The 14,055-nt window shown below is 49.4% G+C and overlaps 5 non-coding genes across 5 annotated transcripts; 4 read left to right on the top strand and 1 right to left on the bottom strand.

Moving 5' to 3' along the window:
• Window positions 1-8,279: 8,279 nt before the first annotated feature.
• Window positions 8,280-8,398, bottom strand: LOC135807601 (5S ribosomal RNA). Its single transcript, XR_010551875.1, has one exon. It is a non-coding gene; the product is annotated as a 5S ribosomal RNA (ribosomal RNA).
• A 2,718-nt stretch (window positions 8,399-11,116) lies between these two features.
• LOC135807600 (5S ribosomal RNA) lies at window positions 11,117-11,235 on the top strand. The gene has a single exon (XR_010551874.1). It is a non-coding gene; the product is annotated as a 5S ribosomal RNA (ribosomal RNA).
• A 702-nt stretch (window positions 11,236-11,937) lies between these two features.
• LOC135807599 (5S ribosomal RNA) lies at window positions 11,938-12,056 on the top strand. Its single transcript, XR_010551873.1, has one exon. It is a non-coding gene; the product is annotated as a 5S ribosomal RNA (ribosomal RNA).
• A 702-nt stretch (window positions 12,057-12,758) lies between these two features.
• On the top strand, window positions 12,759-12,877 carry LOC135807598 (5S ribosomal RNA). Its single transcript, XR_010551872.1, has one exon. It is a non-coding gene; the product is annotated as a 5S ribosomal RNA (ribosomal RNA).
• A 696-nt stretch (window positions 12,878-13,573) lies between these two features.
• LOC135807597 (5S ribosomal RNA) lies at window positions 13,574-13,692 on the top strand. Its single transcript, XR_010551871.1, has one exon. It is a non-coding gene; the product is annotated as a 5S ribosomal RNA (ribosomal RNA).
• Window positions 13,693-14,055: the final 363 nt, after the last annotated feature.

Here is a 14,055-nt window from a genome sequence, read left to right as displayed (position 1 = left end):
ACTACACGAAATCGAAAGGCTAGGACATCGAGGTATACTAGAAAATTGTCTGCGAGGCGGAGAAAATTCGCTGACGAGGTTGGCGAGCCCTTGAAATCGAGCGACGATCCAAAAATAATTGCACCCACGTCGAGAAAGAAACCATGCGTAGCGCGTGGGTAACCCAAGAAGATCGCTCGAGCGGCGGCACAGTCGAAGGCAAGGCCAGTCCAAGCTCTAAACTCTATCGAATGACCTGGCAAACACCCGTGGTTTCGGTTGACCTTGCCCGTTTGAGATGGAAGTCGAGCGAAATTGCAAACATACGACTAGGCCAGATCGCGTAAAAAATGAAAAAGATTAAAATTTGGCCGCCATATTTAATGAACGCGCATCGCATGCATGGGACAGCCGTGCAAAGCACCTGCACATCATGCCCTCGTGACCAGACATGCATGCAGGACCAACCCATGCAACCACTCACCCCACAAGGGTCAACCTGGCTAGTTGCTTACAAAAATGTAGTCAGTGAGTGTGTCAGAGCATGATGAAAAACGGTTCGGCCCTTTCCACCACCACACCAGCACCAGCACCGGCAGCAGCCGCAGCCGCAGCTAGGCCTCCGCGGAATATGCTCGTATTTTTACCGATAATTCTTTTGAGCATTGCTCAAAATTTCGACCGATTATTCCCGTAATTCCACCAACAATTCTCACAATAATTCTTTGTCATGACTGCGCAGTCATGAACTTACTATTTCCCACTTTTCCCACGTCGTGCATTATTGTACACATTTCGCGTATGCATGCTTTGACCCCTACTATCTCTTACGTGACTTAGTTACAGCCATATCTGTTGTAAGTTCAAACGGGAGTTCAAACTCTCGCTCCTTTTGGACGCCTTACGTCATAATCGTTTACCGTGTTTTTAGAGCGGAGAACAGTTTTCTTCTTGGTCTAGTTTTCTGGTTTTTTGGTATGGAAGTTGTGTCTGGTTAGACCTTCTCGTTACAGTGTTTTCGATAATAGCACTTGATATGATGAGTTTTTGATGTTCTCACGACGGAGACGAGGGACTGTGATCACAGCCACCGTTGAACTGCCCTGGAGTGCAGTAGTAATAGTATTTTAGACCCCCTTATTTTCCCTCGTTTATGTCCGTTCGTGACATGGTGCTGTGACCAGGATAGGATATGATGTCAAGTGAAGACTCTAATCGTACTAGTGAAGCCACTGAAGGTTGTGCTACAGCCACAACTTGTCAGGAAGATGACTCCCAGAAGAAAGGCCTGCAGGCCATCAAGGACGCGCAGAAGCGTCGACGCCGGTGCATGCGAAGATACGAGCGCATCAGGGCATGTACTGCGTACATTTTGGAAAAAACAACAGAAAGCTATGTGGAAGTATGGATCGATCCAAAGAGGCTTCAGCCCCAGATTGACGATGCTGTACAGTTGAAACGAGAAATACTACTCACCCAGGATGAGATTTTCAATGTTCTGGACGACTTAGAAAGATGTAGTGTACACGACGAAGAAGAGGAGTGGGAGCGTGAATTTAATGTGTCTTGGCGCATTTTTGAAGATGCCCAGATAGCTGTCGACCAAGTCGTATTTGAAGAGGAGAAATTGAAGCGTCAGTCCCAATCCGCCATTCTGGCTGCTCAGCAACAGCACCAGAAAGCCTCAGTGACTTCAGTGGATGCCACCACCAATAGTGCCAGTGCCACTGAGGACATACCAGTAGTTGACGAGGAGGCGCATCAACAAACAGCAGTGCAGCTGGAAGAAGATTCTAGAGACCAGAACGAGTCTCCAGCTATGATCAGTGTAGATGGCATCCGACGAGCATCGTCAAGTGTCAGTATCCACAGTAAACCAACAACGCTGTCCATCATTGAGGTGGCGGCACAGGCAGCAGTAGCAGCCATGCAAGCTGCACGCTCCAGTCCAGTGGTGAAACTTCCTCAGCTGAAACTGTCTCAGTTCAATGGAGACATCATGGACTGGCCAGAATTCTGGCAGACATTTGAGTCCTCTGTTGGTCTTCGTCAATCGTTGCCGGACGTATCAAAATTCACGTACCTCAAAAGCGTCCTGACGGGTGTCGCCGCAGCAGCCATCGAAGGCATTCCAATAACAGCAGCTAACTATCCTATCGCAGTTACGATGCTGAAGGACAAATTTGGACAGCCTGAGCTGATAGTGGCAACACTGTATCGTAAACTGGCACAGCTGCCACAATGTAACAACAGGTTTACTGAAGTGAAGGCTACCATTGACCAAATGGAGAAACTCCTTCGTCAATTGGAAGCTCAGGGAGAGAACCTGGATACTCAGTGCGTCCTCATTCAGCAACTCTTCTCGAAGTTCCCGTTCCAGCTCGTCAGCAAACTGGAGGAGCAGAGATCCGACCATACTGTGCCATGGACGGTCAAAACAGTACGGGAGATGCTAGCGAAGTATGTAGCAATGCAGAACACAGTTCGTCAGTTCACCGACAACATCAGCCAGACACCTCAGCCTAAGATACAGGGACACCAGCAACAACACCATCGTCCACCAACAATGGGATTTGTATCCAGCCAGGCAAGCCCCAGAAGAGAACCGTCCTGCGTCTTCTGTCGGTCAAGCCATTTCAGTGATGAGTGTACCAACTACTCAACACTGGATTCCAGGAAGGATCAACTGTTGTCCCTACGTAGGTGCTTTGTGTGCCTCAAAGAAGGCCATATCGCAAGGAATTGTGCACACCGTAGTAGAAATTGCTACCACTGTAGCGGAACAGGCCACAGTCGTGCTATTTGTCCCAAGAAGGGTCAACAATATAATCCAGCAGTCGAAGTTCCGAAACACCAGCAAACAAATTCACTGGCCAATGGCAGTCCACAGACAGCAGCAATCGCAGCTTTGTCACCGGCAGAGATGCCAAGCCAAGAGCCGGCGGCAATTCCAGATGAAACCACGGAACTAGCCACCACGAGCGTCTCAACACTGAAAGCAGTTATTCAGTCAGCCATGCTGCAAACCGCTAAGTGTAACGTGACTGACCATTGTGGGAAGAAGGTCATGGTCAACGCACTACTGGACAGTGGCAGCCAACGATCGTTCATCACTGCAGCTCTAGCTAAACGACTCCAGCTACCAGTCCAGAATGAAGAGAGGCTCTACCTGAACACCATGGCAGCAACTAAGTCCAAGAGCTTCAATTCGCAATCGTTCCAACTCGCTGTCAACCTCCGAGACGGTAACATGGCACAGATAATGGTGAATACTCTGCCTACCATAACCAACCCAATTGTGAAACAAGCCGTGCAACAGACCGACTTGGCGTTTCTTGAACAGCTGTCTCCAACAGCGCTAGCAGATTCTGTGCCTCACGCAATGGAAACTGTCAACATCGACTTTCTAATTGGTGCTGACTACTTTTGGCAACTGGTGGGCAATAATGTTATCACACTGCCATCAGGACTCAAGCTAGTCTCCTCCGAATTTGGATACCTGCTCACCGGCTGCAGTTCACTACCGGATGAATGCAGCAATGATGACACGACCTCCCTGGTGGTTACCAGCAGCGGTTCGATTTTCTCAGGAGCTGCAAGCGTCTCCAACCGTAACACAGAGGACAGTGTACTGTCTCAATTCTGGCAACTGGAGAATATCGGAATCAAGGATTCACCCTACGCGAATGATGACGAAATCGCACTGGCGCAATTTCGCAAGACAACGGAATATTCCGATGGCAGGTATTCCATCCAATGGCCATGGAAGCCTGATGACACCAAAGATCAACTTCCTAGCAACTACGGCTTAGCCCTTGGCCGAATGAAATCACTGGCCAAACGACTCGCTACAGACGGACAGCTGCTCGAGAGTTATGACAAGGTGATCCGACAGCAGCTAGCTAAGGGAATCATTGAAGAAGTTCAACTTTCCGGAACCAGTGGTAAACAACACTATTTGCCACACCACCCCGTTGTGACACCAGCGAAGTCAACAAAGGTCAGGATAGTGTATGATGCATCAGCCAAAGCGAGTGCAACATCTCCAAGCCTGAACGACTGCCTCTACCGTGGCCCAGTGCTACTCCCTGACCTCTGCGGCCTGCTAATGCGTTTCCGTCTCAAGCCAATTGTGATTAGCGCTGACGTAGAGAAAGCATTTCTTCAAATTTCTATTCAGCCAAGTGACAGGGACGTCACCCGATTCATCTGGTACAAGGACTGTACCACACCTGAGAAGGTTAACGGCAATGTCACAGCGTACCGTTTCTGTCGAATGCCGTTCGGTGTAGTCTCGAGCCCATTTCTGCTCGCTGCTACCATTCAGCTGCACCTCACACAGGCCCAGACCGATGTGTCTGGTGCTATTGCACGTGATCTGTATGTGGACAACCTAATAACCACGGTCTACTCCCCAGAAGAAGGTATTCATCTCTACAAGGAAGCCAAGCAGCTGTTCTCAGATGCATCCATGAACCTACGGGACTGGACCTCCAACTCCGACAAAGTGTTGGACAAGATTCAGGAAATCGACCGATTGCCATCAGCATCTACCAAAGTCCTTGGGCTCAAGTGGGATAGCAAAGCAGATAACATCGCCGTGTCCAACAGCATCAATGAGAAATCAGTCGGTCCAGTCACAAAGCGCAGCGTTCTGAACAAAGTGGCAAGCGTGTTTGACCCACTCGGATTGATGACACCATCTACACTGCAAGGGAAGCGGTACCTTCGTCGGCTATGGGAGGAAGGTCTGGAGTGGGATGCCCCATTGTCCGCACCAATGCTCCTGGAGTGGGACAACATCCAATCAGCACTCCGGCAGACGACGACCGTCACCATTCCAAGGTTCATTGGTCCTGCGAGTGCAAGTCAACCGATGAGTCTACATATCTTCACAGATGCATCCAAGGATGCATATGCAGCAGCAGCTTACCTCCAAGTGCAGATTCCGGATTCCAACAAGTACACGGTGAATCTCATCTTCTCCAGATCCCGACTGACCCCGTCAGCCAACAAACCGTCCAAGAAGCAATCAGTCACCATTCCTCGTATGGAACTGCTCGGCGTGGTCATGGGATTCAGGATGGTCAAGTTCATCCAATCCCAGCTTCAACTTCAGAACAACATCCCAACATACCTCTGGACTGATGCCAAGTGTGTTCTCCACTGGCTCACAACGCCCCATCATCTCTCAACATTTGTTGCCAATCGTGTGAAGGAAGTGAAATCCAATCAGCAGCTACAGTTTCGTCACGTTCAGTCCCAGGACAACCCTGCAGACATAGCAACACGCGGTCTTCAGCCAGAGGAGCTGAAGGAGTCTTCTCTCTGGTGGCAGGGTCCTGCATGGCTAGCAGGAGACAAAGAGGACTGGCCAACAGGAAAACTGATCGTCACGCAAGAAGACATTGCAGAAGCAGACAAAGAGAGACGCTCCCCTCTCATTACAATTGGGAACACAGCTGCCGTCATCAACGACAGCACAGAAACGTATTCGCTTCAGGCAGCAGAACAACGTGTTTCATCCCTCAGATCGCTCTTGAGGACTACAGCAATCTGCCTCCGTTTCATTGGCAAAAAGATCTGGAGCAAGGTCAGTAGCAGCACACGAGAGAAGCTACGGCCAAAGATTCCCCTCGCAGCAATGGTCTTTGATGATGCTTCGCGCACCAAGTACGTAGCAGCCAGTGATCTCAGCATCGCAGAGAAGATCATCATCAGACAACACCAACGACAGAACTTCACGGATGCGTTCAAAGCTATAGGCAGCGGTACTCGTCACCCCCTTCAAGACCAGCTCGGACTTCGCCTGGATGCTGAAGGACTGCTAAGATGCCATGGAAGGCTAGACAATGCTCAGCTACCTGAAGATGCGACTCGCCCTATGCTGATATCCCGACACAGTAAGCTAAGTACTCTGATCATCCGGGAAGTTCATGCGCGTCTCATTCATGCCGGAGTGTCTCACACACTTGCCCAGATTCGACAGAAGTACTGGCTTCCACAAGGGCGAGCAGCTGTGAAAGCCGTTCTGAGTAAATGTGTCATTTGTCAGAAACACGAAGGGCAACCGTTCCGTCTACCCCAGATGCCACAGCTACCAGCAGAACGAGTACAGCAGTCTCATCCATTTCAGTACATCGGCCTCGACTATCTCGGCCCATTCAGCGTCAACATCAGCAGTACAACACAGAAGGTATGGGTGTGCCTCTTCACCTGTATGGCAACCCGTGCGGTTCATTTGGAAGTAGTGATGGGATTAACAACGGCCCAGTTCGTCAACTGTTTGAAACGATTCATTGCCAGGCGAGGACGACCTGACAAGATCATCTCAGACAATGCGCCACAGTTCAAGTTGGCACAGACGTACCTCGATCAGAAGTGGAAAAAGATCCTAACCTGCCCTGAGCTGGCCTGCTACCTTGCAGAACACAAGGTAACCTGGGTTTTCACCACTGAGTTTGCACCGTGGCAAGGCGGTTTCTATGAGCGACTAGTTGGTCTGGTGAAGCGAGCTTTCCACAAAGCCATTGGCCGCAGTCGATTCACCTACGAGCAGTTCAACACAATCACCACGGAAGTTGAGGCAATGCTCAACACACGCCCATTGACGTATGTACCGTCAGAGTCGACAGATGGAATCATCACGCCAAACCACTTCATTGCCCCAACTCGCTCACTGGGACTTCCTGACGATATCCAGTCAGATGACTACATGCCCCAACGAGATCCAGTCGCTACTATTACGTCACTGCAGAAGAAGCAGCAAGCTGCACTGGACACGTTCTGGAAGTTGTGGAGAGATGACTATATCCTTGCACTTCGCAGCCGACAGCCAATCAACCATCGTCTCAGGAGGAGCCGAACCACTGGTCCCAAGATTGGCGACATGGTCATGATCAAGAACGACCAGCTACCACGTGGAATGTGGAAGATGGGAAAAATCAGAGAACTGCATGACAGCGCGCAGGACGGCAAGAGTCGTTCGGCGACAGTACAGACGACCAACTCCATCCTGAACCGACCGATCAACCACCTCTACCCGCTAGAAGTGAACGCAACGGAGGAGAAGGAGAACACTGATGTCATCGACAACGGCAGCACTGATGTTGCTAGCAGCAGGCCTCAGCGCATGGCCGCCCAGAAGGCAAAGGAAAGGCTCAATGCACAAATGCAGGCTGAGCTGGTGTCTGTAGCTTTCACCTTTGTTTCTACGTATGTATGTATGTAGACAGTATCTATTCCATTGTCTTATTCAATGCCACAGTAAAATAGTTTGTTTCTTTTGTTCCTCGGGAGTGTCATGACTGCGCAGTCATGAACTTACTATTTCCCACTTTTCCCACGTCGTGCATTATTGTACACATTTCGCGTATGCATGCTTTGACCCCTACTATCTCTTACGTGACTTAGTTACAGCCATATCTGTTGTAAGTTCAAACGGGAGTTCAAACTCTCGCTCCTTTTGGACGCCTTACGTCATAATCGTTTACCGTGTTTTTAGAGCGGAGAACAGTTTTTCTTCTTGGTCTAGTTTTCTGGTTTTTTGGTATGGAAGTTGTGTCTGGTTAGACCTTCTTCTCGTTACAGTGTTTTCGATAATAGCACTTGATATGATGAGTTTTTGATGTTCTCACGACGGAGACGAGGGACTGTGATCACAGCCACCGTTGAACTGCCCTGGAGTGCAGTAGTAATAGTATTTTAGACCCCCTTATTTTCCCTCGTTTATGTCCGTTCGTGACATTCTTTTTTTCTTCCCCTTTTTTGCAGATAACGTACCGCGTACGGGTTTTTTGCCACTTGTACGGGCAAAAAAATCACGGTTCGCGTGAAACTCGGCTGGAAGCTTTTTTTTTCTTTCTTTTTTGAAATACCGGGCGCGATCAACTTCAGGATCATGAGCTTTTTGGTACAAATCAGGGAGTTATTAATGGAAAAAATTGAAAAAAGGGGGGCATTTCTCAAATTTTACCGATTATTCCACAAAAATTGCCAATAATTCCCGTTTTAAAAATCACACCGATAATTCCCGAAATTATGCCGGCATATTCCGCGGAGGCCTAGCCGCAGCAGCAGCAGTAGCAGCAGCAACACAATAGCTGGACGCATCACAGAGAGGGGACAAAGCTCAAAACAAACAAAAGAAAAACTGCAACCTGGCCCACACGACCCGCGAACCACACACCCACGCACGCCAGACACAGCTAGACTAACAACTAGTACACGTAGTAGAGCTCTAGAGAGAACTCGCAAGAAGAAAAAGCTTATGAAAAGTGAGAAGAAAAGAGAAGAAAAAAAGTCTACAGCACGAGGTATTCCCAGGCGGTCACCCATCCAAGTACTAACCTCGCCCGACGTTGCTTGACTTCGGTGATCGGACGAGAACCGGTATTTTCAACGTGGTATGGCCGTAGACATCCTTCTCGAGTCGAAGACTCCTCTTATACAAGATTCGTCGTCACTGCATGTTCACTCCCTGATCCTTGACCTCGTCCATGGCCGCTATCCGATAGTGACAAGCTTCTCACCCGGTTTCAAACAACTGGATTCTAGTCAGTGCAGGATGAAAATGCAATGATCATTCCCCATGATCATGGCTGATGGCCATACTTTCTCCCCTACTTGAAGCTTCTGCGTGGGATGCCCAGTGGGGAGGAGCACGAATCTTGTATAAGAGGAGTCGTCGACTCGAAAAGGATGTCTACGGCCATACCACGTTGAAAATACCGGTTCTCGTCCGATCACCGAAGTCAAGCAACGTCGGGCGAGGTAAATTCAGCCCTCACCAACGCTGTACAAAGCGTCACTGGCCCGTTTCTCAACGGTCGCGCAAATCGACCAATCAGCGTACAGCTAATGTACCAAAATTCTCAAACTTACCGTAATTCCTTGGTTCATACGGTGTAGTTTCCAAAGATTTTTTATGGGCCAACGTCTTCTTTCGATAGATACCAACAGATCGTCCGCTTCGAATTTTTCGATTTGATTGCCGTTTGGCCGAAAATTACCTCCGAAACCGGCCTCCACTCGTTTCACTTCAAGGCTTTCCAGGTGGACGGCATCGCAATTCGGAAGCGGAGAAAGGATAGCCAGTGAAAAAAGAAAAACAACGACGTATTGGTTGTCGAAATCGACCAAGAAATGAATTCAATAGACCTGTTTCCGTGCTGCACCCTCGCGGCCCGCGCGAGTGCGAAAGGGATTCTTTCTCGACAAAACAAACAACTACTAGTACGCGCAGTACACTGACATCACTGCACTGGCTGTACATACCCTGGGAATATCCTGTTCATTTCCAAGGCATGATTGTCGCTAGTGGGAGAACTCAGCCACCTGAAGCTTTCATAAAGGAAGAAGTAGTAGGTGAATGAGTTCGCCAGAAAATGGAACGACAAGAAAATAGATACTGTTGCTTTCCGGGGCGCTCATGAGACGACGGCAAAATAGGACTGAAACGATCGACAGTCTGCCTCGACGCAAAAGAAACTCTTCTAGGAGGAGCTCGACGTGCTGTAGAGTTTGCAGTATTCTGCTGGAAGAAGACAAGAGAACTAAACTCAGACTACAGCGTGGAGCTGAAGCACGAGCGAAGCAAAAGCTGAAGCAAAAGCTGAGCGAGTTCGAAGAAATGGGGAAACACAGGAAAATGAGTGGGCGACATGATCTTTAGCTCGCGAGCTCGAAGCTCGCGCTGAGACACGCGGTGGGCACGTGCGCCTACGGGTAGCGCGGCCGGCCACCATGTTTTCAAAATGGAGGTCGACGCTTTTGAAATCCGTGTAGACGATGGTGAGGGCTGAGGTTAGTACTTGGATGGGTGACCGCCTGGGAATACCTCGTGCTGTAGACTTTTTTTTCTTTTCTTTTCTTCTCTTTTCTTCTCACTTTTCATAAGCTTTTTCTTCTTGCGAGTTCTCTCTAGAGGTCTACTACGTGTACTACATGATACAAGAGGGCGTCGGAACCGCACCGCCCCACTTTTTCGGCCGTTTTTTTTTTTTTTTTTTTTTTTTTTAGCACACTGCAACAAAGCCCGATGATCTCAGCGCAAACGTGGCAAATCCTTGTCCCCGATCGTGGTTTGTTGCAGAATCAAAAGTCCATGTACACTGAAATGGCACCAAATGCCTGGGAATGCTTGCAATTGGCTTCAATTTTTGAATTTTTTTCCCGGGGGAGGGTAATGTTTGTCCCCGATCGTAGCATCTTCTTGGTTTTTTGCAGAATCAAAAAGTCTTTCATTGTAGTTACCGGTAATTACCGTACACTGAAATGGCACCAAATGCCCGGAAATGCTTGCAATTGCCTTAAATTTTTGAAATTTTTTCCCGGGGGAGGACCCCCGGACCCCCTTCCATGGCCGCCCCACTTCCAAAGTCGAGGTTAGTACTTGGATGGGTGACCGCCTGGGAATACCTCGTGCTGTAGACTTTTTTTTCTTTTCTTTTCTTCTCTTTTCTTCTCAGTTTTCATAAGCTTTTTCTTCTTGCGAGTTCTCTCTAGAGCTCTACTACGTGTACTAGTTGTTAGTCTAGCTGTGTCTGGCGTGCGTGGGTGTGTGGTTCGCGGGTCGTGTGGGCGAGGTTGCAGTTTTTCTTTTGTTTGTTTTGAGCTTTGTCCCCTCTCTGTGATGCGTCCAGCTATTGTGTTGCTGCTACTGCTACTGCTGCTGCTGCTGCAGCGGCTGCTGCCGGTGGTGGTGCTGGTGCTGGTGGTGGAAAGGGTCGAACCGTTTTTCATCATGCTCTGACACACTCACTGACTACACTTTTGTAAGCTACTAGGCAGTTTGACCTTGGTGGGGTGAGTGGTTGCATGGGTTGGTCCTGCATGCATGTCTGGTCACGAGGGCATGATGTGCAGGTGCTTTGGGCAGGCTTTGTCTCCGAGTCCCCTCCCCACTGGGCATCCCATGCAGAAGCTTCAAGTAGGGGAGAAAGTATGGCCATCAGCCATGATCATGGGGAATGATTATTGCATTTTCATGCTGCACTGACTAGAATCCAGTTGTTTGAAACCGGGTGAGAAGCTTGTCACTATCGGATAGCGGCCATGGACAAGGTCAAGGATCAGGGAGTGAACATGCAGTGACGACGAATCTTGTATAAGAGGAGTCGTCGACTTTGAGAAGGATGTCTACGGCCATACCACGTTGAAAATACCGGTTCTCGTCCGATCACCGAAGTCAAGCAACGTCGGGCGAGGTTAGTACTTGGATGGGTGACCGCCTGGGAATACCTCGTGCTGTAGACTTTTTTTCTTTCCTTTTCTTTTCCTTTCTTCTCAGTTTTCATAAGCTTTTTCTTCTTGCGAGTTCTCTCTAGAGCTCTACTACGTGTACTAGTTGTTAGTCTAGCTGTGTCTGGCGTGCGTGGGTGTGTGGTTCGCGGGTCGTGTGGGCCAGGTTGCAGTTTTTCTTTTGTTTGTTTTGAGCTTTGTCCCCTCTCTGTGATGCGTCCAGCTATTGTGTTGCTGCTACTGCTACTGCTGCTGCTGCTGCAGCGGCTGCTGCCGGTGGTGGTGCTGGTGCTGGTGGTGGAAAGGGTCGAACCGTTTTTCATCATGCTCTGACACACTCACTGACTACACTTTTGTAAGCTACTAGGCAGTTTGACCTTGGTGGGGTGAGTGGTTGCATGGGTTGGTCCTGCATGCATGTCTGGTCACGAGGGCATGATGTGCAGGTGCTTTGGGCAGGCTTTGTCTCCGAGTCCCCTCCCCACTGGGCATCCCATGCAGAAGCTTCAAGTAGGGGAGAAAGTATGGCCATCAGCCATGATCATGGGGAATGATTATTGCATTTTCATGCTGCACTGACTAGAATCCAGTTGTTTGAAACCGGGTGAGAAGCTTGTCACTATCGGATAGCGGCCATGGACAAGGTCAAGGATCAGGGAGTGAACATGCAGTGACGACGAATCTTGTATAAGAGGAGTCGTCGACTTTGAGAAGGATGTCTACGGCCATACCACGTTGAAAATACCGGTTCTCGTCCGATCACCGAAGTCAAGCAACGTCGGGCGAGGTTAGTACTTGGATGGGTGACCGCCTGGGAATACCTCGTGCTGTAGACTTTTTTTCTTTCCTTTTCTTTTCCTTTCTTCTCAGTTTTCATAAGCTTTTTCTTCTTGCGAGTTCTCTCTAGAGCTCTACTACGTGTACTAGTTGTTAGTCTAGCTGTGTCTGGCGTGCGTGGGTGTGTGGTTCGCGGGTCGTGTGGGCCAGGTTGCAGTTTTTCTTTTGTTTGTTTTGAGCTTTGTCCCCTCTCTGTGATGCGTCCAGCTATTGTGTTGCTGCTGCTGCTGCGGCTGCTGTCGGTGGTGGTGCTGGTGCTCGTGGTGGTGCTGGTGCTGGTGGTGGAGAGGGCCGAACCGTTTTTCATCATGCTCTGACACACTCACTGACTACACTTTTGTAAGCAACTAGGCAGTTTGACCTTGGTGGGGTGAGTGGTTGCATGGGTTGGTCCTGCATGCATGTCTGGTCACGAGGGCATGATGTGCAGGTGCTTTGGGCAGGCTTTGTCCCCGAGTCCCCTCCCCACTGGGCATCCCATGCAGAAGCTTCAAGTAGGGGAGAAAGTATGGCCATCAGCCATGATCATGGGGAATGATCATTGCATTTTCATCCTGCACTGACTAGAATCCAGTTGTTTGAAACCGGGTGAGAAGCTTGTCACTATCGGATAGCGGCCATGGACAAGGTCAAGGATCAGGGAGTGAACATGCAGTGACGACGAATCTTGTATAAGAGGAGTCGTCGACTTTGAGAAGGATGTCTACGGCCATACCACGTTGAAAATACCGGTTCTCGTCCGATCACCGAAGTCAAGCAACGTCGGGCGAGGTTAGTACTTGGATGGGTGACCGCCTGGGAATACCTCGTGCTGTAGACTTTTTTTCTTTCCTTTTCTTTTCTTTTCTTCTCAGTTTTCATAAGCTTTTTCTTCTTGCGAGTTCTCTCTAGAGCTCTACTACGTGTACTAGTTGTTAGTCTAGCTGTGTCTGGCGTGCGTGGGTGTGTGGTTCGCGGGTCGTGTGGGCCAGGTTGCAGTTTTTCTTTTGTTTGTTTTGAGCTTTGTCCCCTCTCTGTGATGCGTCCAGCTATTGTGTTGCTGCTACTGCTCCTGCTGCTGCTGCTGCTGCGGCTGCTGCCGGTGGTGGTGCTGGTGCTGGTGGTGGAAAGGGTCGAACCGTTTTTCATCATGCTCTGACACACTCACTGACTACACTTTTGTAAGCTACTAGGCAGTTTGACCTTGGTGGGGTGAGTGGTTGCATGGGTTGGTCCTGCATGCATGTCTGGTCACGAGGGCATGATGTGCAGGTGCTTTGGGCAGGCTTTGTCTCCGAGTCCCCACTGGGCATCCCATGCAGAAGCTTCAAGTAGGGGAGAAAGTATGGCCATCAGCCATGATCATGGGGAATGATTATTGCATTTTCATGCTGCACTGACTAGAATCCAGTTGTTTGAAACCGGGTGAGAAGCTTGGCACTATCGGATAGCGGCCATGGACAAGGTCAAGGATCAGGGAGTGAACATGCAGTGACGACGAATCTTGTATAAGAGGAGTCGTCGACTCGAGAAGGATGTCTACGGCCATACCACGTTGAAAATACCGGTTCTCGTCCGATCACCGAAGTCAAGCAACGTCGGGCGAGGTTAGTACTTGGATGGGTGACCGCCTGGGAATACCTCGTGCTGTAGACTTTTTTTCTTTCCTTTTCTTTTCCTTTCTTCTCAGTTTTCATAAGCTTTTTCTTCTTGCGAGTTCTCTCTAGAGCTCTACTACGTGTACTAGTTGTTAGTCTAGCTGTGTCTGGCGTGCGTGGGTGTGTGGTTCGCGGGTCGTGTGGGCCAGGTTGCAGTTTTTCTTTTGTTTGTTTTGAGCTTTGTCCCCTCTCTGTGATGCGTCCAGCTATTGTGTTGCTGCTGCTGCTGCTACTGCTGCTGCTGCGGCTGCGGCTGCTGCCGGTGCTGGTGCTGGTGTGGTGGTGGAAAGGGCCGAACCGTTTTTCATCATGCTCTGACACACTCACTGACTACATTTTTGTAAGCAACTAGCCAGGTTGA

The sequence above is a fragment of the Sycon ciliatum genome, chromosome 1, assembly GCF_964019385.1.
Source record: "Sycon ciliatum chromosome 1, ocSycCili1.1, whole genome shotgun sequence".
Lineage (NCBI taxonomy): Eukaryota > Metazoa > Porifera > Calcarea > Leucosolenida > Sycettidae > Sycon > Sycon ciliatum.
This window is presented reverse-complemented; position numbering and strand designations above follow the sequence as displayed.